This window comes from Anomaloglossus baeobatrachus, chromosome 10 (genome assembly GCF_048569485.1).
Source record: "Anomaloglossus baeobatrachus isolate aAnoBae1 chromosome 10, aAnoBae1.hap1, whole genome shotgun sequence".
Taxonomy (NCBI): domain Eukaryota; kingdom Metazoa; phylum Chordata; class Amphibia; order Anura; family Aromobatidae; genus Anomaloglossus; species Anomaloglossus baeobatrachus.
This window is the reverse complement of record NC_134362.1, coordinates 123326752-123332889: the sequence shown is the minus strand read 5'-3', so window position 1 is coordinate 123332889 and position 6138 is coordinate 123326752. Positions and strand designations below refer to the sequence as shown.

The 6138-nt window shown below is 43.6% G+C and overlaps 1 pseudogene; it reads right to left on the bottom strand.

Annotated features, from left to right (window-relative positions):
* Window positions 1-366: 366 nt before the first annotated feature.
* Window positions 367-572, bottom strand: LOC142255486 (U2 spliceosomal RNA; annotated as a pseudogene).
* Between the last annotated feature and the right edge of the window lie 5566 nt (window positions 573-6138).

Below are 6138 nucleotides of genomic sequence, written 5' to 3'. Positions count from 1 at the left end.
CCCTACACCATGCTTCAATGGATTCTCTCATCCCAGCCCAGTAAAACTACATATTTTACACAGTCATAAGCAGCCAAAAGGGATCTATTCTATTCAATTGCAAATGATCTAGATAAGACTGAGAATAAGATACTGCACGGGACATAGCAGAGTTGGTCAAGTTGAGTGGAGATGAGTTTGCTATTTGGCACAGCTTTTTGCATCAATAAAGCAAGTAAAAGGTGTGAAAGATAAAAAAAGGGTGAAAGTGTGAAAAGTGAATTGGCCAAATTGAGGTGCATATAAAGTTTTTGCTTTCTTTCAATTCACTAATGGGGCTCATTTGAATCAGGTGAATTGAGTTCTGCTTTTGGAAACTGGGTTAAGAAGGGGTGCACCAGTCCTGGAGGTACTGCAATACCAGGTCAATGCGTGGAGTGGACAGAGCAAGATTTTTTCCATCTCCTTGTTCTAAAAATCCATTTAATATATGGTCCCCAGAGAGGGGACGTATCAGATATTAAACTGATAAGAACAGATTTAATTTTTTTTTTTTCTGTTTATCAGTAGGACTTCAAAATAACAAAGGTGATCGCCTCCCGTTGCCTGGGAACCGTCCAGGCACAAGAGGGCTATGTGTCACCAGAAGGCGCACACACTTCCTCAAGGCCGGCAGACGTGCAATCCCAGGCACCTTCCAGTACCGACCAAGGTAGCGTCCTCCGAAACTACACTTGATCTTAGCCAAAAGGCCGAGAAGCTATAACCCGAATTGGTTACGGCCTTGAGTGGCACCCTGGCCTATACCGGACACATCTTAGGGAGAGGGAGACAAACCCACGCCTACAGAAGACATTTTGTCACCCAAGCCAACCCTTGAAAAGGCTGTTTTGCAGAGCAAAAACAAGAAGAATGGTGCTTTTTGCAGCCGCCGCCCACTGCAATGAATCTGAATAACTCCTCCTTTTGGACACAAGCACCTCCCCTCCCCCTTGCAGTCTTTCCAATTCATGATACAAAAAGACGGACGGACAGGACAGGACAGGACAGGCTGCCTGACTTTCCGTCACTGCCACCCTTTGCCATCCTTGCCCGTAGAAAGCCCTTTCATCATCCCCAAACCCTAATCTTTTCCCTTCCCTTCCCAGATGCGTCTCACTCCCTTTCATTAGGAAGTGAGCGCAGCCTTTTCTCCGTTCTGCACATGCGCGACGTTAAACACAAATGCGCAGGCGTGCGTTCCATTACCCTCACTGCATTCCACTCCCATACAGGAAGTGGGCGCAGCTATTACTACGGTCGCACATAAAAGAACCCACGGCCACCACTGCACATAGCTGACTCCACCACAGGACACCCACTTCTACACCAACGCAGGTAAGACAGGATCGGCACCTCTATGCTCCCGTTACAATCAGGCTCAGTCACCATGTGATAACGCTCTCAACTCTTTAGTTGCAGGCTCCCCTTGCTTCACCTCCACTGGCTGTGCTGCCATTTCCTCTCCCACCTGGAAGGTATACTTTATTCCACTATTTTCCTGTTTCTCTCTTCCCCCTTTTCCCATAACCTACTTTTATCTGCATTTGTGGGGTATCTATATGCTATTTACATCATAGTTTTATTCATTAATATGGAAGGGAAGAGTGCCCATGAGAGTGTTGAACTGCGGAGAGCAAGAGATTAAGCTGCTCCGATTTGCCACCATTGATAAGCTGTTCTCAGTAGATACACATGCTATCCAAACAGCAGCATCCACCATTGCTTCAGCCCACCCATTCAGTGACAGCTCACCAAGTCAGCCAGAGGAGTGGTGTAAGGAATTACACGTAGGCACTGACTCCACACCTTCACATCACAAGAAGGGGGTCTACAGGCTAGTGCAAGAATACGAGCAAGTCTTCAGCAAACATCCGCTAGACTTTTGAAGAATAAAAGGGGTCAAACACTACATCCCCACAAGTGCACACCCACCCATCAAAGAGAGATATAAGCCAAAACTACCTGCACATTACCAGTGTACCAAGGACATGTTGAGCAACATGAAGGAGGCTGGGGTTATCCGTGACAGTTGTAGCCTCTGGGCAGCTCCGTTGGTCCTGTTAAAGAAGAAGGACAGCACCACTCCCCTGTATTGAGGAATAGCTAGCTGCATTGAGAACTGCAAATTATTTTTCTACCCTTGATCTCACTAGTCGCTATTGGCAAGTGTCCGTTGCTGAGGCAGACCGGGAGAAGACCGCCTTTGCCACCCCGATGGGTCTCTGCGAGTTCAAAAGCATGCCCTTCGAGCTGTGCAATTTGCCAGGAACCTTCCAGAGGCTGATGGAATGCTGCTTGGGACACCGAAACTTTGAAACGGTACTGCTATACCTTTATGATGTTATTGTTTATTCTAAAGCAAACAAGATTTTAGGGTGTATTAAAAGGGAGATTAGATCCGGTGATCCCAACGTATTGTTACCCCTCTATAAATCACTTGTAAGGCCACATCTGGAATATGGGGTAAAGTCCTGAGCAGGTTGATAACCATTGGTTTGAGCATGGTAGGGTGTAGTGCGCATCTTCCTGCATCGGTAAAAGCTGCAGAAGTCCTTGAAGATTTCCGCTTCAAAGGCTGTGCCTTGATCTGTGAGGACTCTCTCTGAGTAGCCATGAGGTCTGCATAAGTGTGCTTGGAAGACCTTCGCTGCAGTATGGGCCATTAGATCTTTGACTTGTACCACAACCATAAATCTCGAGTAGTTGTCTACCATCGTAAGTGCATACGTGAGCTCGCCTCGATATTCTGCAACAAAACTCCCTTTTTCGATTTCAGTTTCAGCAAACACTCCTCTTCCAGTAGAAAATATTTATCATTACCTAAGACAGTCATTCTAATGCATGACAATATTAAGGCAATTTAGTTAAAACTTGTTTTAACTCACCTTTAAGGGGATTGATGTATTTCATGGTCAATCCAGGTTTGTCAGTGATGGCACTGACATAATGTATGGCGTCTTTTTCGGGCGTTATCCTTTGCCTTTTCATTGTGAAAATCCAGTTGCCTATATCAAAGCAAATTCTACTACTTGTAAAGTATGCAGAAAATGAAATGTAGAACATATAACATCAACTGCTTAGGAACGCATCATAGGTTAGTACTTAAAAGGATATTGTCATGTTCTAGTCATAATGCAAGCTGGACATTTTTCATGTTACCCTGTAATCGCCGGCCTGTTCTAATGCTCACAAGCCAAGATATAGGCTCAGCTGCTAAGGCTTCCCTCTGCCTTCTGAATGAAACTTGAATATGTCTGGGTCACTGTGTATATAGCAGGTGCTCAGAAAAAATAAGAGTCAATTCAATAGAAATAGCTCTGGCACACTATAGTGATCAATAACGTAAGAAAAGAACTCTTGGAATGCTGAAAATTCTTTATTTGTGCAAAAGGATAATTCATCCAACGTTTCGACCTTGTTTTTAGGTCTTTATCAAGGATAAAGTTATCTAAGATCATAAAGGGTTACAAAACCATATAAACACGTAATTAGTACATAGTACAACATAACAGTACAATATATTGCTACTTGAGAGTACAATGGGTCAAATGACCATGATGCACATACAAAAAATTTTTCCAAAGCCATAGTGAAAACATTTGTACTGAGGAAAGAAAATTTCCACATGACCTATCTGGAGAAACATTCTGGATTAAACAACCAAAAATAGTCAAGCAGGTAAATACACACCTATATGGGTAACAGGATGATATGTGTTCAATTGTATAGCGTCATTGCCATTAAGGTACAAATGGAAAACTTGCAATCCTATATAGTGAAGGAAATGAACACATATCATATCAAAGAACACAGGAACATGGGTGTGAGAAAAACCTCAATGTTTATACTTTGTTCTTTATAATGGTGTGAACATGTATATGTCTCAGTACCTTATGCACTTGAGAATTCTAGTGAGTAGATCATGAAAGCCTATTTCAGAACTGGAATCGGTAAATAATTGTAGGTGGAATCTAAATGAAAAGATGGTACAAGTGTTATCATGACACGTGGGCTATAACACAATGGACCGTGTGACAAAGAAGAAAGGAGAGAAAGAAGAGGAAGAAAATGCAACTACCTGTAACATTACGTGATAGTCACTGGTAAGTATCACTTGACAATTCAAGTGAAAAAGGATTCCTTTATTAAAGGGTTCTCAGTCGCCTCATGATCATGAAATACTAGGGTAAATGATATGAGAATGGGTAAGAAGCACCACTAAAGGAAATATGAGATGCAGGACATATATCTATAAACCCCTGAACTACATGATAGAAATAAAAAGAAGAAAAAAGAAAAAAAAGAAGAAAGAAGAAGAACACATAGAATGCGGAAAGAGAATGGGTACAACTACCTGAGTTACTGCAGGGAGGCCCCTGGTTGGTATTGTGAGGGTTAGTGGAATTCCTTCACTGAAGGGTTCTCAGTTGCCTCAGGTTCGTGAAAAATGCTATAGACAAATAATGCCCGGAGAAAAGGGGTTCATATACAGCGAATAATGGTAATACAAGGTACATGTGTCACATGTAATAGTATATATATATATATTGTACTAAGCTCTACACCAGAAATAGAAAGTAGTCCCTCTGCCTTCTGTCTAGGTGCCCTGAGTTATGTCCTGTAAACTGTCACAGGGACCCAGACACACATGTGTAGTAGGGGAATATCCCTGCTGAGATGCCAGTGCTAGAGCACTCGTTTGCTGTGGAGTTGAACGCTATGTGAGCAGTTCTTTCCTTCAATGAGCAGAAGTCTCTTTTTTCAGATTTCAATATCTCTGTGGGTATCTGGCAGAAATATGGAATACTCTTTACTGCTAAGACCCTGTACACCACTCCCACTAAAGGGGGCTTTACACGCTGCGACATCGCTAATGCGGAGTCGTTGGGGTCACGGAATTTGTGACGCACATCCGGCCGCATTAGCGATGTTGCTGCGTGTGACACCGATGAGCGATTTTGCATCGTTGCAAAAACGTGCAAAATCGCTCATCGGTGACATGGGTCTCCATTCTCGATTATCGTTACTGCAGCAGTAACGATGTAGTTCGTCGCTCCTGCGGCAGCACACATCGCTCCGTGTGACACCGCAGAAACGAGGAACCTCTCCTTACCTGCCTCCCAGCCGCTATGAGGAAGGAAGGAGGTGGGCGGGATGTTCCGGCCACTCATCTCCGCCCCTCCGCTGCTATTGGGCGGTCGCTCAGTGACGTCGCTGTGACGCCGCACGGACCGCCCCCTTAGAAAGGAGGCGGTTCGCCGGTCACAGCGACGTCGCCGGGCAGGTAAGTATGTGTGACGGGTCTGGTCGGTGTTGTGCAGCATGGGCAGCGATTTGCCCGTGTCGCGCAACAGATGGGGGCGGGTATCCACACTAGCGATATCGGGACCGATATCGCAGTGTGTAAAGTAGCCTTTAATAAACTGTGTAAAGGATTTTAAGTAAAAATCCACAATAAACCAGCGCTAGATGGGTTTTTATAATTTTATTAATAGACCACAAATAAAAAAATTTTTGCTATCCTTGTTTCAAGACAGAGTATTTGATAATATACAATACACTGATTATTACTAAAACCAAGGACCACATAAAACAAGGACCACATAAAATAAAAAATGAAAGTAATGAGAATAAAATTCTTTTGTATAACCAATTAACTTCGAGGTGATACAATATTCACATTGATTTAGTTTTACCAGTCTAATGTAATGCCCCGGCCGGTGGCATATATTTTGTTTGGTTAATAATTTAGACTTATACAATGAAAGATGTACTATACCACCCCTGGCTAACTTACAAGTTTTAAGTTGTACAATATAAGTTTGCGACGTTATATTCGCCCCCAGGGCCTGGGGGAATAAACCTCACAACAACTTGACCGCAAAAAACACCCCGGATTTCTCCATTGATTAGGCTGGAACTGCTATGTACAGGATTGACCTGTTAGACTTCCAGAGCGGACGTTTTGAGGCCAGTGGCCGCGACTAGTGCTGGCTCTGGGGGAGATGTATGGTTACCGACATCCCTCCTTACAGAGCCTTTATAACACTTCACAAGGCCACAAACCAGCCGGTCCCGTATTCTCCCAAATGTACTTTCGAAATCAAGCAGTACGAA